Source organism: Carlito syrichta, unplaced genomic scaffold, assembly GCF_000164805.1.
Source record: "Carlito syrichta isolate Samal-C Ts95f unplaced genomic scaffold, Tarsius_syrichta-2.0.1 Scaffold302276, whole genome shotgun sequence".
Lineage (NCBI taxonomy): Eukaryota > Metazoa > Chordata > Mammalia > Primates > Tarsiidae > Carlito > Carlito syrichta.
The window spans coordinates 437,514-456,556 of NW_007246372.1; positions in this window are offsets into that span (position 1 = coordinate 437,514).

Consider the following 19,043-nt stretch of genomic DNA (forward strand, 5'->3'; position numbering starts at 1 on the left):
ATCTGGGGGTGATGGGAGATTGTGACACCTCAGATCATCAGGCATTAGATTCTCATAAGGAGCAGGCAACGTAGATCTCTTGAATGTGCAGTTCACAATACGGTTCCTGCTTCTAAGAGAATGGCATGCCTCTTGCTGATAAGAGGGATAGGGAGTGGCTATAAATGCAGATCAAGCTTCCTGCTGTGCAGGCTGATTCCTAACAGGCCACGAATAGGTACTGGTCTGTGGCCCAGGGGTTGGGGACCCCTGTTATAGTACATTCTCTTTCACATTTTAAAACTGATGGGCAAATTACGTCAAGGAAAATTCAGAGTTCAAATGGTCAACCTGCAGCTATAGAGTTAATATGTAACTCTAAGTTCTGTCTCTCTACTTTCTTTTCTGCCAACTGTAAATCTGTTGACTTTTCTACTGGTGTTGAGATAAAACTCACTGTTTATAGTATTACCAATTCAAGTCTACTTGGAGATTTTGTTTCTTATACAATTCAGCCAGTTCTAACTAAAAAGTAAACATTAAAAATTTATCCCTGAACTCATTTAAACCTTAAAAAAAGATAAAAAGAAGTTTTTAAATGCAAATTGCCATGGAAACTACTTTACCCAAAATTTCGGTCTATAGCCTTGATTACATTACCTATTAGGAAATAAATAAAGTTTAGCCATGTAACCAAGTTCAAATTTGTCAAAAATAATTTGAGCCCAGCCACCTTTTGTAAGCATGTGTGTTTGTATTATTACTTCCAAGATAAAAGCTATAAGATTTTTATTTATGTATGTATGTGTTTACATATATGTACATATATCATGTTATACATTGTCTACATGATACTATATTGATATAAATAAATAAATAACTCATAAATTAAGTAAGCCCAAATATTTTTCAAGTTCAAATCCAAATCTTCAATAAATAAGCTGGTTTTAAAATTATTGGTAACATAAACATAAAAATGACTTCAAAATTGTCAACATACATTTTTGCCTGGGTTTACTGGTTAAACATTTTATAGTTGCCTCTACTAGATATTTTACGGTGTCAGGGTTTGAAACGATTCTTTTTTTCAGTTTTTTTTTAAATTTTAAAGATGTAGGGCATAATTCAGGATTAGGTATACAAGTGGTCATTGTATAGGTAAAGTTTGGTCCTCTCTTTGGTCCCCACTTAGCCTGCTTTGATATCAGGTACCCTTATTGATGTTATATGCCCCTCCCTACCCCCTGGCAGTTTCCAGCTACTGCCATTCCCTTTCTTACAGTATTATGGTAAATATTCAGGGTCTGCTTATGAGTGAGAACATGTGGTACTCAGTTCTTTGTTTCTGTCATAGATCACTAAGTATTATAGACTCTAAATCCATCCAAGTTGCTGTGATGTCCATAATTTTGTCCTTCTTTATGGCTGCATAATATCCCATTGTGTGTATATACCACATTTTTTTTTTATCTAGTCCAGTTTCAATGGACAGCAAGATTGATTCCATGTTTTTGCTATTGTGAATAGTGCTGCAATAAACATGAGCGTGTAGGTATCTTTTTTGTAGAGTGATTTAAGGTACTCTAAGTATACTCCCAGAAGGGCAATTGCTGGATCATAAGGAGGGTCAATTTCTAGTTCTTTTAGGAATTGCCACACTGTTTTCCATAGAGTTTGAATTAGTTTGCATTCCCATCAACAGTGTAGAAGCATACCCTTTTCTCCACATGCTCGCCAACATCTGTTGTTTTTAATTTTATTAATGATGGTTATTCTTACTGGAGTTAGGTGGTATCTCAGTGTGGTTTTGATTTCCATTTCTCTGATGATTAGTGTGACTGAACATTTTTTTAATGTATCTGTTGGATGCTTGTATGTCTTCTTTTGAGAAGTGTCTATTCATGTCTTTTGCCCACTTTTTAATGGGGCTGTTTGGTTTTTCCCTTTTGGCACATTTGAGTTCCTTGTAGATCCTGGATGTTAGGCCTTTGTCAGATATACAGTTGGGAAATATTTTTTTCCCATTCTGTGGGCTGTCTCCCTGCTCTCTTGATGGTTTCTTTTGCTTTGCAGAAGCTTTTCAGTTTGATGAGGTTCCACTTATCTATCTTATCTCTTAAGGCATAGGCTTTTAGTGTTATGATCAAGAATTGACTGCCTATTTTGATTTCCATAAAGGTGTCTCCTGAGTTTTCAAAAATTCTTAAAATTTGAGGTTTTCCATTTAGGTCTTTGATCCATTTGGAACTGATTTTTGTGTATGGTGATAGGTTGATATGTGAGGGGTCCTGTTTCATTCTTCTGCACATGGTCAGTTAGTTTTCCCAGCACCATTTACTGAATAGATTCTCCTCTCCCCAGTGGTTGTTGGTGGAGGCTTTGTTGAAGATATTGAGGTTTTTCTTCTGGAATCTCTATCCTGTTCCATTGGTCTCTATACCTGTTCTTGTACCAATACCAGTGTTTTAATTATTGTAGCCTTATAATAAAGCTTAAAGTCTAGAAGTGTGACACCTCCTGCTTTGTTTCTTTTGTTAAGGATGTTTTGGCTATTCATGGTTGTGTATGTTTCCATATGCATTTCTGTATTGTTGTTTCCAGAATTGAGAATGATGTTGGTAATTTAATAGGTATTGCATTGAATCTGTAAATTGCCTTTGGTAGGATGGACATCTTAACAATGTTGATTCTTCTAATCCATGAGCATGGAATCTTTTTCCACTTATTTGTGTCTTCTTTGATTTCTTTGATCAGTGTTTTCTAGTTTTTGTTGTAAAGATCTAACTTCTCAGCCGGGCTCGGTGACTCAGCCTGTAATCCCGCGCCTTGGGGAGGCTGAGGTCAGTGGATTGCCTGAGCCCGCAGGTTTGAGACCCGCCTGGGCAACTTGGCGAGACCTCATCTCTACAATAAATCAAAATGAGCTGGCTGTGGTAGCACGCGCCTGTAGTTCCAGCTACTTGGAAGGCTGAGGCGGAAGGATCGCCGTAGCCCAGCAGGTCGAGGCTGCAGCCACTGCACTCCAGTCTGGGTGAGAGTGAGACTCCAACTCAAAAAAAAAGATCTAACTTCTCTGGATAAGAAGATGCTGAGATATTTCTTTTCTTTTCTTTCTTTCTTTCTTTTTTTTTTGGCTATTGTGGACGGGATTGTGTTTTTTATTTGGTTCTCTGCCTGTTTGTATATGAATGTGACTGTCTTTTGCATGTTTATTTTATACCCTGAGATTTTGCCAAAGTCCTTTACCAGTGTAGGAAGTTTGTGATAGATTCTCTTGGATTTTCGAGGCATGGGATCATATCAGCAAAGAGGGATAATTTGACTTCCTCTTTTCCTGTTTGGATATTCCTGATAATCCTTCTCTTGTCTGATTGCTCTAGCTAGGACTTCCAACACTATGTTGAACAGGAGGAGTGAGAGTGGGCAGCCTTGTCTTGTTCGAAACAAAGATTTTATAACTATAAACCCAGTTCAAACCAAAATGATCTTTGTTTGTGTGACTTTTTTTAGATAAATAAGACTAATTCAATAGTATTAGTTTAATAAAAACAGCTAAGTCTTCTGAGTTATCAACAAAATACCCATGTATTTTAAACTATAAGTTTCTTACTCGGGTGAACATCTAGCATCGGCAGGTTATTTTTAAACAGTAACTTCAAAAATGACTAGCTTTGTCTAATATCTCAGTTCTCATAGTCTAGGTAAACTGTTAAACATAAATAAATTTTTTTTTTTTTTTTTAAGTTGGAGTCTCACTCTATCGCCCAGACTGGAGTGCAGTGGTTGCTCCTGGCCACCGCAGCCTCGACCTACTGGGCTCCGGCCATCCTTCCGCCTCAGCCTTCCGCTTCAGCCTTCCGAGTAGCCGGAATTACAGGCGCGCACTCCCATGCCCGGCTAATTTTCTGATTTATTGTAGAGATGAGGTCTCACCTGCCCAGGCGGGTCTCGAACCCGCGGGCTCAGGCAATCCACTCACCTCAGCCTCCCAAAGGTGCGGGATTACAGGCTGAGCGACCGAGCCCGGCTAAACATAAATAAATTAAATAAGCATAAACAAGATAAATGTTTATAAATAAAATTTTTGTATAATTTAAAGTCTTAAGTTTATGTTAAATTAATTAATAAATAGTCATTAAATGTCTGGGTCATTTCCAGTATCAAAATTATGTTAGAAAAAACATGTTTCTAAAAATTATAAAATGGGTCTCATCTATAAAATACTAATATGTGACAAATCAAGATTTATTCTTAGGTTTTCATTAAAATTTGAGTTTACTAAAAATAAAAATTCTTGTTAATGTGTAGTTCCGTATATAAAATATGTCAAAGTAATATGTTTTTAATTTAAGAATTATTTTAAAAGACCTAAAATTATGTTGTTTATTAAATTCTTTTGTCTAATTCACAGGTTATTTAAAGGTTGTTTCAAAATATAAAAATAAAAAGAAAACAATAAGTATAAAAATACATTAAAATATAAATATATACTTTTAGCTAAAAAAAAAAGTTTAAAAAATAATTTTATATGCAAAATCTTGTATAAGAAACTTTTGTCCTAAAATAAAATGACTAGTTATTTTAAAAACAGGATATAGACTGGGCTCAGCCTGTAATCCCAGCACTTTGGGAGGCCATGGTGAGTGAATTGCCTGAGCCCACGGGTTCGAGACCAGGCCAAGCAACTTGGCAAGATCTTGTCTCTACAATAAATTTTAAAAATTGGCTGGGTACGGTAGCACGCTCCTGTAGTTCCGGCTACTTGGAAGACTGAGGTGGAAGGATCACCGGAACCCAGCAGGTCGACGCTGGGATGACCATGAGTGTACCACTGCACTCCAGCCTGGGCAATGGAGTGAGACTCCAACTCAAAACAGCACCAAAAAAACCCCCCAAAAAAACAAGCTATATAAGACAAAGCAAAAAGTTCAAACAAGTCATAAATGGTCTGTACAGGCATTATAAGGTTCATAAAATTTTTATCTAAAAAATTTTATACATGATTAAGTTGGATATTATTTTTTAAAATTACTTTTTCTAAAGATTGAGCTTTAATATTAAAAATATCTGAAAGCAAGAATTTGGTCTCCTGTGTTAGAAAAACAAGATTTCCTTAAAGTATTAATTTACTCTTAATGAAATCACAAGAGGCTGCAATTTTTAATTATAATAACTCTTTCCTTCAACTTTTCATCAACTCCTATATAATTTTTTCACCCTCTGGTTATAACTACTGTTGTGGCCTGATGTTAAAATGTTTATCTTAAGATCTAAAAAGCCCTTTTTTTTTTTTGCAATATAACTTAATTCTATACTCTTAGCTTTTTAATATGTCTAAATTGTTCTATGTAACCAAAAAAATCTCATTCTTTTACTATGAACCATTTATTTTCTTCCTCAAGATACTCATTTTCTAATTTCTTGTTTCCTCTGTAATATTCACCCATGACCCTTGACACATTCTTCCTGTGTCTAATTCGATTCAAATATTCTTTTCATCAGTTTTTACTTCCAGGTTCCATTAAAAAAAAAAATCACACTACAGGAGGTATTTCTTTGCCTTTGGGTAACTGATCTAAAAAACAAATATTTTATATTTTATTAACATAATTTCCTATGTTGTCTTTATTAGGTATTTTATTACTTAGAAAAATGAAGCCTTAAAAAAGTTAAAATTTTTACATCTACATAGCTTTCTATATTGCTTTTAAAGTCAGTTATTTATTTATTTATGTGTTTATTTATTTATTTAGAAAGTAGGATTTATTGAGAGGACAGAAAAGTTCCCACAATGGGAGGGAACCCGAAGGGGTTGCCCGTTTTTAAAGTCTTTTAATTATCACTCTGGGCAAATAACTGATTATTATTTTATATGACCTGTGATTCTGTTTTAATCGAATGTTTTGAGCCTTTTAACGTCTTTGACAAACATCCTCAAAATCAAATCTTAATTTAAATCTCTGACTTAGACTTATTACCAGGGGCTTATCAAAGCTATAAAATTAATAACCACAAGGTTATAAAATCTTTTACTAGCTTCTAATGAGGTCATAAATCCTAATATCACCACCTCCAGCCTAATAATTGCGTATACTAAAAGAGACATCAGTTAAAAGACTTCCTTTAATCCCATTAGAAGGGTCCTTATCAAGTGCTATTAACTAATCCCTGTACTACTAAATTACAGAGAGTTGACCCCTAGATACACATATCTCATCTAAAAAAGACAGCGACTCCTGCTAAATCTTGGACATTGATGCCAGTATCTGATGCCAAACTCAATTAACCAATGCCTCATCTTTAGACCCAGGAAAAGACGACAATCAAAATGAACTACTTTCTTGAGACACAGGGCCAAGCCTGGATTCAAAAACATTAAAGCTCATTTAATAACTTTGCCTCTCTCTGTATTAATAAAATGTTCTTTGTGTTAATATTAGGTAATTTAAATGTTTAGCTACCTGTGAGCTTCCTTTTTCTGTCATTGTCAAAACTAGGCAAAGCTTAAAACCTTTTATTAATTCTTTATGTTTTGTTTTCCAAAGTCAAAAAGCCTGGGTTTTTTCAGTTATTCATAGCTTACAATTAAGTAAATAACAAAGATGACCTTTCTCTCTCTATTTAATATCTTCAAAATTTAAAAACAACGAATTCTCAGTAGGCCCAATCTGTTTTTTATTGCCAACACACTACTAAAGCTATACAACATCACAAAATAGGTGATGTTGGGCTAGGAATTATCACAAAATAGGTGGTAGCGTAAAATTATAAGAACTGGTTTCAAGGGGGTAAAATTAGGTTAGACCCTCCAAATCAAAGACAAACCCACAAATGCATAAACAATTAATAAATTGAGGGACCTTTCTCCCAGGCCATTATGTGGCCCCCTTTCCATTAATCTCCACCATAAAAAATTTCCTACTTCCCATAGACTTAAAAAAAACTAAAGAGAATATCAAAATACCTGGTGATAGAGCCTCCCAAATATAGTTTTTTCAAATTATGGGGTTGATACAAATAGAGATATAATAAAAAATTTATCTGCCACCTTAAAACAAAGTACTAAAAACCCCACAAAAATACTATGGCACAACAAAAGTCTCCAAATTTCTTAGCTCAGATGGTTTTAACAAGATACTTATGTTCTATATAGCTAATTACTACAAGTCTATAACTAAGACCAAAAGTATAATGACTCAACACATAAAACATAAATAAGTCAATTTTATAACCTTAATTTTTGACTTTTGGGTTAATGAGCTCTTGCCCACCTCTATTTCTGTCTGTCCTAAAATATTGCATTGGCTATAAATCTTTTGGCTCTAAGTCTCTTGGCCACAGGGGTCCCACCAAGGGACTAAGTGGATCCTGGACAGCTAACCACATCGCCCATACAGCAATATGTTTGGTCATTGATGCTATCTCTGGCAATTCTCAGCCAAAAGGGAAAAATGAGAACTAAAAATAAAATCCTAAGTCCCCCAACTGACTGAACAAATCCCCTCCTGGCCAAGAGTTCCTCAGAGAAACCTTAAAAATCAAGTTCCCAGTTGGGCGTGGTGGCTCACGCCTGTAATACTAGCACTTTGGGAGGTGAAGACGAGAGGATTGCCTGAATCCACTGAACAACTTGGCGAGACCTCATCTCTACAATAAATCAAAAAATTAGCCCGGTGTGATGGCACATGCATGTAGTTCCAGCTACTTGAAAGACAGAGGCGGAAGGATTGCCAAAGCACAGCAGGTTGAGGCTGCAGTGACCATCAGGCTGATGTACTCCAACCTGGGCAACAGAGTGAAACTCTTACTAAAAATAAAAATAAAAAACAAAAAAATCGAGTTCATGGCCATAATGGAATAGGAATCAGACATGCCTCATTATAGCCCCTCCTTTTGCTAATTAGACCCAACAACTGACCAAAATTTATGTTATAATTGAGGTCATAAGACTGACAAAACAGACTCTCTGTGGCAATAAGATACCAAATTATGAAAAGGACCTGAGCCCATGACAGACAAGGGTTAAGTCAGCACTTTTTTTCCCTCCTTTTTCTCTAACAGCTTAAACAACCACTGGCCTTGAGATAAGCAATATTAAATCAATTGCAGCTCACCAACCTCTAGACACAGACTAGCTGGCCCCTCTGTTTCACAAGTCATAACTATAGTTTTAATTGTACAAGAGACTAATTTCCATAACTTTCTCCTGATAAGAGACCATTGACCATGGACTGATTCCGGCCAGTTTTACAAGACTGCACATTTGAGTACCTTTTTGTCCGTTTCACCTTTTGATCTATAGTACCTAATTGTGGTACATTTAAGTGTTGAGTCTGTACCCCCAGAGTAAACATAAAACACATATAGCATGTATGTTTATTCGATACACATGTTGGGACACCCTTCATAAATATTTATAGCTCCTCCTATAACCTATTAAATATGGTATTTGGCCGGGCTCGGTGGCTCAGCCTGTAATCCCAGCGCTTTGGGAGGCCGAGGTAAGTGGATTGCCTGAGCCCACGGGTTCGAGACCTGCCTGGGCAACTTGGCAAGACCTTATCTCTACAATAAGTAAATAAATAACTACAGGTAGCACGCACCTGTAGTTCCAGCTACTTAGAAGGCTGTGGCGGAAGGATCACTGGAGCCCAGCAGGTCGAGGCTTCAGTGGCCGGGAGTGGCCACGGCACTCCAGTCTGGGTGACAGAGTGAGACTCCAACTCAAAAAAAAAAAAAAAATTAAATATACATATTTGCCCATCTCATTCAATGATAATTCCCTGTCGCCTGCCACAAAGTGCCTGCTTCTAGTTTCAGCTGGAGGCTAAACTTCCAAGTCTGTCAGGATGGCCATCTCTCAGGCTGTAACTCTATAAAAATAAAGTCTTCTGCCCAATTTTATAGATCTCACAGTTTTTCAATTGACACAATATACAAATCTTACACCTCCTGTTATTCCTAGGTATTTTTTCTTTTGGATACTATTGTAAGTGAATTTGTTTTCTGTTTTCTTTTTGTATTGATCATTGCTGGAATAGACATACAACTGATTTTTGTGTGTTGATCTTGTAATCTGTAACTTTGCTGAATTCATGTACTAACAAGTGTATAAGAGTGTGAGTGTATATTCTTTGAGATTTTTAATGTAGAGATAGTTTTTTCTCTCTTTCCAATTTGGATGCCTGTTATTTCTTTTTCTTGCCTAATTGCTCTAGCTAGAATGTCTGGTACAGTGTTGAATAACTATGGTGAAATCAAACATTCTTGTCTTATTCCTGATCTTAGGGTTAGCGCTTTCATTCTTTTATCATCGCGTATGGTATTAACTGTGGGTTTTTCATAAATGACTTTTATTTGTTGAGAAGGTTCCATTCTATTCCTAGTGCACTGAGCTGTTTTTTTTGATCATGAAGAGGTGGGGAATTTTGTTAAATATTCTTTCTGCATTAGTTGAGATAATCATGTGCTTTTTGACCTTTGTTCTATGAATGTGGCATATTTCATTGATTGATCTTTTAGTGATGAACCACTTTTGTATTCCTAGGATAAATCCTAATTGGTCATGTTGTGTAATTATTTGAATATGCTGTTTGACTTGGCTTGCTAGTATTTTGCTGAGGTATTTTACTTATCTATTCATAAGGGATATTGGTCTGTAGTTTTCTTGTGGTGTCTTTGTCTGGTATCTGAGTAGTACTGGTCTCACAGAATGAGTGTTTGCTTTTATTTCTGGGAAATCTTTGGGAGGGATTGGTATTAATTCTTCTTTGAATGTTTGGTAGAGTTCACCAGTGAAGTCATTTGGTCCTAGATTTTTCGTTGTTTGGAGGTCTTGATTACCTATTCAATCTTTTTCTCATTATAGGTATGTTCAGATGATCTATTTCTTCTTAAGCCAGTTTTGGTAGATTATATGTTTCTAGAATTTGCCATTTTATTTAAGCTGCCTAATTTGTTGACTTATAGTTGATCATAGTATGCTCTTATCCTTTTTATTCCTGAAAGGTTGGTAGTAATATCCCCACTGTCCTTTCTGATTTTAGCAATTTGTGGGTCTCTCTCTTATTATTATCTTATTATTATTGTGTTATTAGTCTGACTAAAAGTCTGTTAATTTATTAAACCAACTTTTGTTGATTTTCTCTATTTTGTTTATCTCAGCTCTAATCTCTATTATTTCCTTCTTTATACTAGCTTTGGGTTTTGTTTGCTTTTAATTTTCTAATTCCATAAGATATAAATTTAAGTTGTTAATTTGAGATTTTTTAAAACATAGATATTTACAGCTATACATTTCCCTTTGAATACTGTTTTAGCTGTATCCAGTAAGTTTCTTATGTTGCTTTTTCATTTTCATTTATCTCGTAGTACTTTATAATTTCCCTTGTGATGTTTTCTTTGATTTATTGGCTGTTTAAGAGTAAGTTGTTTAATTTTCACATACATATTAATTTAGACTTGAGCAACACAATATCTTATTATTCTTTAATTTCCTTCCCGTATTTTATAGCTTTTCCTTCTTATCATTTATTTGTATATTTGTGCTCTCTCTCTCTTTTTTCCTAAAAGGTTATCTGGTGGCTTAGATATTTTGATAATTATTATTTTAAAATGATAGATTATTATATTTATTTTTTATATCCTGATAGAGTTATTGTTTGGATTAAATGAAATAATGTTACATACATATAGTGCTCAGTTTAGTACCCAGACCATGATCAGTGCTTAATGTATAGTAGCTACTAGTCTTCTTCTTCTGATTATTACAGTGGCAGTTGTCCATTTATCAGGGTCTGGTGAACCACTTACTATGTAGGGAATTGGAAGAAGCATGAGATTTGTAATTAAACAGTGCTTAGTGTGTGTCCTTGAGCAGGTTATCACCCTTCTTGTGCCTGAGTTTTCCATTTATAAAAGGATGAAATAAATTAGAACCATTTACTTTCACTGTTTTTCAACTTTGAATGATCTGATTTTCATGAATGTTGACCTTGGATAAGGTATGATCCTTTTTTCTGTGTGAAATGGATAAAATTGCAATCAAAATCTTGTCTGAAAAATGCCCATAGTGGTGGTGTTGTTTTTTTTTTTAAATCATCTAGTACAATGCCAGGGAGATAGTAGGAACTCGATAAATAGTGTTGGAGTAGATGTTGAGTAGAAAGCTCTTTTAAGAGGAACTATGTCTAGAACCATTGCTTATTGGGTTCTTACTGAATTGCAAGTCAGAAAACATTCTTTTTGCTAATATAATCAGATTGCAAGTGAGGGGGTGGGAATTCCAAGGCAGAGGTGAGATCTGAGCTTCAAGTGATATGAGGACAGAAATATCACTCCTCCTGGAATGTGTCCTTCCTACTGGGAAGCACTCACCACTCCCAGCAGTCTGGGAGAGCTAAGGATCTTTAAGGGGAGAAGGAGGGATGTCCAAAAGGTGAATGAATGAGCACTTACTTGGGTGAGTTTAAGAAGATATAACATGGTTTGTAGAGACTGTCAATGCAGTGAAGTGATCAGTAGGCAGGTGCAAGGCCCTTCCAGCTGTGAAGCTTTGAACAAGTCCCTTCTTTTTTCTGAGTTTCCATTTCCCCATGGGGTTGTTGTAAGGATCACAGAACAGAAGTGGAATAAAATGCTTTGGAAGCCATAAAGTGCTGGAAAAATCAAGGTATTTGGATTATTACTGGTATTTTAATAATTGAAGAATGCAGCCTCCAGACCTGCATTATCCAATACGGTGGCCACCAGCCACTTGTGACTATTTAAACTTAAAATAATTAATTTCAAGTAAAAATTAATTTCCTCAGTCTCAGCAGCCACATTTCAAGTGGAGAGTGAGATAATTCACATACAGCACATTGTACCTAGTAATTACTCAAGATTCCTTGAATGTGGGGCTCTGCCTGTTCAGAAGTCCAAGCTTGTTAATTGTTTATTCAAAATTTTTTTATTCATACCAAGAGGGACTGGCTCACTCACTGCTTTGCAAGCAAAGAGGGTGCCAGCCTAGTTGATAGGTGAGGCTGAGAGAGTCGGTCCACAAGGTGGCAGCTCAAATGCTAAAGATTTCACCAGTGGTGACCTGGGAGGATATTCCAATGGAGGGAAGTGCTGTGGCAGGTGCTCTAACTGAGGTACTTGAGAGGTTTAGAGGCGGGAGTGAACAATATCTACAAAGACAAGAGAGTTGGCTGGCTATTGCCAAGTTGTATGGATGCACTACAGAGGGATAATGAGAGACCAGGGGTTATTAACAAGCAATCAATGGCCAATAGTGAAAGCTGGAAGACCTCTGTGTTATTTAAGTAGACTTTATCTCCTAGTGGAAGAGCAGACACCACTAAGCATCAGACTGAAGATCTATTAGAGGAGCAGAGATCTAGTGATATTTGAATGCTCAGTCATGCTAAGGTCAGGGCCCAGGTGGGGAAAACCTGAGACCCTGAAACACAAGATGAAGGCATCTGCATGGATGCCCTCAAGAGTGCTGATGCTGCAGAATCCCCTGAATCCCCCCTTGGTTTGCAGAGGTGACCCACTCTTCCCTAGTAAGAGCTAACACTGTACTGAAAGAAGTTGCAGAGATACCTATACACATATATTCAGACAATGGGTGTCCTCAGGAACTGCTCCTATGTCCTCTCCTGGGTACCAGGCCCAAAACTAGGGCTGACATTAAGAGAGGTGGTTGCAGAACTGGACTCGTTAATATCCCTGGGGATGATACTACTTTCCCCCTCATTCCCAGAATAGTAGGTCAGGTGGCCCAACAAAGGCGATGCTTAAAATCAATTATAACAACAGAGGTAAGAAAGGAAGATCAGAAGGCTGAAGGCAGTTGCCCTATAAAAAGTCACAATTCTTTGCTCCGTTTTCAGACCTGAACCAGTTTTCAGATGTGGAACTCATTGACTAAAGAGGTAACCAGGTCCCTAGGAGAAAAGACCTTTTAATACCATGGCTTGTATAAATTGTGATACTTTCCCTAAACCTTCCTCAAAGGGACTCATGTTCACTTCCTCAGGTAACTATACACTGGGAAAAGAGATACCAGGCATTTCAAGGACTATTGGACAAAGGATCTGATTGATATCAATACTCAGAGACCCAATCATCATCATGGCCTCTCTGTTAGAGTAGGGGCTTACAGGAGCCAGGTAATAAATGGAATCCTGGCTCAAGTCTAGCTCACAGTGAGTTCACTGGCTCTGCAGATTCATCCAGTGGTTACGCCCCAAGTTCTAAGCATAATATTGGCATTGACATACCAAGAAGAAACCTCTGAAATTGTCTACTACCTTGACCAAGATGGCAAATTTTAAAAATACAGAATTAAAATACAAGATATAGACTGGGAAAAATATTTCCAAATATCATATCTGATGGAAAACAGCCTGTGGCATGGCAAGAGTAACACCATCTTGAAGTGAAAACCATCGTAATGAGTGGTATTTGACTCCTGCATACCAAGGCAATCAAAGCAATTTCAGGAAACAGTGCCTACAGCATAGATAACCCCTCATAAAGATATTTACTTAACTTCCCCAGTGGTCACAAGTTTCACAAGAGGGTCTGAGACATGACTGGATACATATGTTTTACCAAAAAAAAGTTTGCTTTATAAAAAATATTTTCTGGAGGGCAGGTGCAGGGATCTGCCATCTCATGGCCACCTAAGACATGTCCTCTGTTCATAAGTCGTTATTAAATGTTACCTTCTGAGAAGGAGATTTGTAAGCCTCTTTCTTCAGCTTTTCAGCTCTCTTGGCCTTTGGTGGTAGGTTTGCATATATTTGCTCACCGTAAAACAGTCTTATATCCAGACTAGATAAAGAATTCTTAAAATACAATAAGAAAACAATCCAATAAGAAAATGAGCAAAATATTTGAATAGAAATTTTTTCAGATGGCAGATAAGCACCTGAAAATATGCTTAACATCATCATTCATTCCAACTTAAACCACAATGAGCTACTAATATACACTATAGAATGGCTAAAATTAAAAAGACTGACCATATCAAGTCTTGACAAGGATGTGGATCAACTGGAATGTTCATACACTGGTGGTGGAAATATAAAATTGTGCCACCACTTTGGATACTAGTTTGACTATTTAAAGTTAAATGTACAATAACATATGATTCAATTTCTCTATTCTTAGATACTTACCAAGGTAAATGACAGCATATGTTTATACAAAGACTCGTATATGAATGTTCTTAACAGTTTTATTTGTGATAGCCCAAAAGTAAAAACATCCCAGATGATCATAAGTAGGTGAATTGGATAAACAAACTGTGGTATATCTGCACAGTAGAATACTGCTCAACAATAAAAAGAAACAAACTATTGATACATAGGACAACATAGATGAATCTCAAAACAATTATGCTGCAAGTTTCATGAGAGAGTCTGGGACATGTTTCACAAGAGGTTCTGAGATGAAACTGGTACATACTGAATGAGTACATTCATATAAAATTATAGAAAATGTCAACTACTCTACAGTGAAAAAACACAGATCAGTGATTGCCTAGGAATGGGGTGAAAGGAAGGTATTATGAAGGGACAGAAGGAAGTTTTTCATGGTGGTGGATATGTAAATAATCTTGGTGCATAGTCTTGATTGTGGTAATGGTTTTACAGTTGTCAAAACTAATTAAATTATACACTTAAATATAAATTATTATATGTTAATTTTACCACAATTAAGGTATAATAAAAAGTTTTTAAAAAAATCAATGTTATACCTAGGAGCAGGAGAGAGGGAAAGATAGTAGAGATTCTTGCCACAATTAAAGTGCTAAAGGGTACGGTCGTGATGGTCTCTATCACATCTCTGTTTAATTCATCAGTCTGGCCTTTGCAGAAATGGAATTGATTCTGGAGAATGACTGTACACTACTATGAACTAAACCAAGTAGTAGCCATGATTACAGTTGCTGTGCCAACAATGGTAACATTGCTAGAGCAGGTTCACAAGACAAGGTGTATGGTAGGCTGCCATTGATTGAGTGAGTACATTATCTTTCATTCCAATTAGAAAAGAGGAGCAGGCCAGGTGTGGTGGCTCACGCCTGTAATCCCAGCACTTTGGGAGGCAGAGGCAAGAGGATTGGCTGAGCTTGCGGGTTCAAGACCAACCTGGGCAACATGGTGAGACCTTGTCTCTATAGTAAATCAAAAAATTAGTTGGGCATGGTGGCGCATGCCTGTAGTTCCAGCTACTTGGAAGACTGAGGTGGAAGGATCACCTGAGTCCAGCAGGTTGAGGTTGCGATGACTGTGAGCAGTGTGCCACTGCACTCCAGCCTGAGTGACAAAGTGAGACTCCCACTCAAAAAAGAAAAGAAAAGAGGGTCAGAAACTATGTCATTCTCATGGAATTGACAACAATATTTATTCATTGAGAGTTTTACATCAAGACTATGTGACTCTCCTGTCCTCTCATAATACTCATATAGTCTGAAGAGATCTGGATCACTTGGACAGCCCACAGAACATCACACTGATCTGTTACACTAATGTCATGATCATCATACAGGACAAGTCAAGAAAGGGCTCTGCAGCAGGTCTTGGCTTCAGAGCAAATAGTGCACCACTTGAACCATAAGATCTGTAGACCCTATGGTGTTAAAGAAGTCAGGGGTGAGAAAGAAGCAGTATGGTGCTTATGACAAGCCCCCATGGGAGAATCACAATGAAAGCACCTGGAGTTCAGGGACAAGGTCCTGTCATGTACTGCAGAGAGTTATATACCTTTTGAGAAATAGTTCCTGGTTTGTAACTGGGCCCTGGTAAAGACAAAACACTTGACCATTGGGTATCAAGTGACCATGTTCAGAACTGTCAATTATAAGTTGAGTTATTTTAGATTCACCAAGTAATAAAATCACAGCTGGGCCCAACAGCAGATCATTATAAGTATAATCGAGCTCTCATGGGACCACAGGGCACAAGTAAGTTGAATGAAACAGGTGACCCAAGTTCTTGAACAAGTACAACAGTTGTTCAAGAATCCCTCCCCAGTTTGCGTTAAAGGCTATATGGTGGTCCCATGTGACTAGCTGAAGGAGAAGGAGAAGACTCATGCTCGGTTTGTGGATGGGTTGGCTTAGTACATAGATACGTGGCAAAAATAGACCACAGTTACATTATAGCCACTTTCAGGAATGATCTCAAAAGACAATGGAAATGGCAAATCTTCACAATGGATGGAGCTGCAAGCAATCATCTACTTTGTATAGAAGGAGAAGTGGCCCAGGGTGAGAATATATATAGATTCCTGGGCAGTAGTCAATGGTCTGGCTGTCTGGTCAGGGGCCTGGAAGGGAGGAACTAGAAATGTAAAGACAAGGAAGTCTGGAGTAGAGGCATATGGAAGGGCATAAGAGTGAAAACAACAGAAAAACACTGTATAACACTACATCTTGAGGAGACCATTTAGCTACTTGATGGCAATTCAGTGGACAATGGACACCTTCTGTTCTGCAAAAGTCATGAGTTTTTTCTCACAGGAAAGATAGCTACTCTGGGAATGGGTTTGCCTTTCTGGCAGTAGTGTCTCAGCCAGCAGCACTATCCATCCGCATAAGAAATGCCTGATCTAGGGGCATAGAACCCTACAAATCATAGTGTTCAACTAGGCTACTCATTTTATACCTAAGGAAGTGTAGGAGTTGGACCCCAGGCCATGGGATTCAGTGGTCATATCACATAGTACACCATCCAAGGCAACCACCATCACAGAATGCTGGAGCAGCCTTCAAAGACACAGCTGAAGCACTGGCTTGGAGGAAATACTCTGAAACAATGGAATAAGATCTTACTCCCACTGACCCACTGGGGATGTCATGCTTCCCGTTCCTAAAACTCTGAGCTTTACAGGATTGGAGATCCTGGCCCCAAATGGGTACAGGCTTTTCCCAGGGGACTCAGAAAAGGGCCCATTGAACTATAAGTTATGACTGCCACCTGGGTACCTCAACCCCCTTGTGCCAGGGACCAGCAAGTTTGGACAGGAGTCATTGTACTGGCAGGAGTAGTTGACCTTGATTAGCAGGAAGAGTTAGGGCTCCTTTTACACATGAGGACGGAGGAGATACATGTGGATCCCAAGTGATCTTCCTGGATGCCTACTGCAACTGTGAACGGACACATGAAACACTCCTGATGTGAAAAGGATTGTAGTACCAAGAGTTCAGAGCCCTCAGGAATGAGGCTCAGGTTACTTTAGGTAAGCCATTAAGACCTGCTGAGGTGAGAGCCAAGGGTCAAGTAAAACTGGAGTGACTAGTGGAGAAGGGAGAGGAGGATGAATACCAGTCACAGCCCCAAGGTCAACTGCAGCAACAAGGATTGTAGTTTATTCCACTAACCTCCCTCTTCTTTTCTTTTTTCTTTTTCTTTTTTTTTTTTTTTTGAGTCAGAGTCTCACTGTGTTGCCCAGGCTGGAGTGCAATGGCACGCTCATGGCTACAGCAGCCTCAGCTTGCTGAACTCAGGAGATCCTTCCACCTCAGCCTTCCAAGTAGCTGGCCTTGTAGGCATGAGCCACCATGCCCAGCCACCTCCCTCTTCTAATGTTCCACTCAGGAAGAGAGGTCCGTGCAGCTGCTTCCTGCACCCTGTAGGTAGAAGCAGATGTGGTGGAGAGGGTGGACAGTGGTGGCCACAATGGGTCTCTTAGGTCTCCTATTGTGGGGAGCACAATTGCCGGATGGCCCCAGCTGCTGTACTCTGAAGTCCATCACCGTATTAATGCCCAGACTGCACTTCCCATGGGCTCATTATCAGCCTTGCTGCGACTTTCTTAGAGCTGCACAGCGGTCTATGTTCTTCCTTATTTATTTCCTTCTTCCCCTCTCTCCTCAGGTGTCAGACCTGCACCATAGTCTAATGGGTCTCCTGGCCTCCTCTACTTTCCTCCCCATTTACAAGATTTTCCCCAAATCAATACTTTGCACATCTAATCCAGTTTTGGCATATGCTTCTTGAAGGACATGGATGAACACAACCACTTGTAAATTTACAGTTCAAGACTGGGTGTGGTGGCTCAGCCTGCAATCCTAGCATTTTGAGAAGCTGAGGCGAGAGGATTGGGTGAATCCAAGAGACCAGCCTGGGCAACTTAGTGAGACCTTGTCTCTACAAACTAACAAACAAACAAACAAACAAAAAAATATATATATACACACATACACACACACATGTATCTGGACATGGTGGCATGCATCTGTAGTCCCAGCTACTAAAAGACTGAGACAGGAAGATCACTTGAATCTAGGAGGTTGAAGTTGCAATGCAGTGAGCTGGGATCACACCACTGCACTCCAGCCTGGGTGACAGAGTAAAACCCTGTCTCAAAAAAAAATTTTTTTTTAATCCAACAATTTTCACAAACTGAACATACCCATGTAACCAGCACCCAGATCAAGAAACAGAACATAAGCAGCATCCCAAAATGCCCTCCCTGCTGTGCTACCTTCCAGTTCCTTCCCCTCAAAGAGAATCACTAATCTGATTTCCCATATCATACATTCGTTTTACCTGTTTTTGTACTTTCTATCAATTATATCTCATAGCATGTTTTGTCAAGGACTGTGAAGGATCTGAGATGTTCTTCCACTCACACAGATATGCAACTTTTATATATGAATACTACAGAAATGCGAGTCCTCTAGGTCAAGGAAAAGAGTTCTTTCTTGATACTAAGCACCAGATTGACAGCCAGACTAGCACTGCTTCGTTGGTTCCCCATGTCTAGACCACAGGCAATGCAATGAGAGTCGATAGGAACTTTTTACACAGGTGCCAGGTAATGCCCTGTAAATGAGGGATTAGAGAACAGGGGATTTTCTTCATTTGCATATACAGGAGAGCAATAGCTACCTTCTCCCATCTCAAAAGGAGAGAGAAAAACTTCTGTTCCTTGGAGAGAGAATGGAAATCATCTTAGTTCTTGCCCTAACCTATTGGAATGTAAATACAACACTCCCAAAGCTGGATAATCCCCAGTGACTTTAGCTTTTACGACTAGAGAGATGTTTCCAAAGTCTG